This window comes from Agrilus planipennis, unplaced genomic scaffold (genome assembly GCF_000699045.2).
Source record: "Agrilus planipennis isolate EAB-ADULT unplaced genomic scaffold, Apla_2.0 scaffold6, whole genome shotgun sequence".
NCBI lineage: Eukaryota > Metazoa > Arthropoda > Insecta > Coleoptera > Buprestidae > Agrilus > Agrilus planipennis.
In genome coordinates this window covers 2,527,120-2,527,409 of record NW_020439302.1, presented here as the reverse complement: position 1 = coordinate 2,527,409, position 290 = coordinate 2,527,120, and positions in this window count along the sequence as shown.

Here is a 290-nt window from a genome sequence, read left to right as displayed (position 1 = left end):
AGATGGTTTGAGATCTGCTCTGTTTATTATTAACAAATACATAATTTATCTAACTTAAAATTTAAATTTAACGAATTTCAGTAAATAAAATAAAGGAATACTTTTAATTTATTTTATTCAAACAAAAAAAAGACAAGCATCAGGATGGAAACTGTGCAGGTGTACATATGTACCGTCTTTGGTATGAGCATTTTGATGGTTGCTTCCGACTATTGGCGATTTCGAGCTAGATTTTAATGGTTTCTTCAGTGTGTTGAAAAGAGGCCGTTTCATTCCGTCGATTTCAGCAA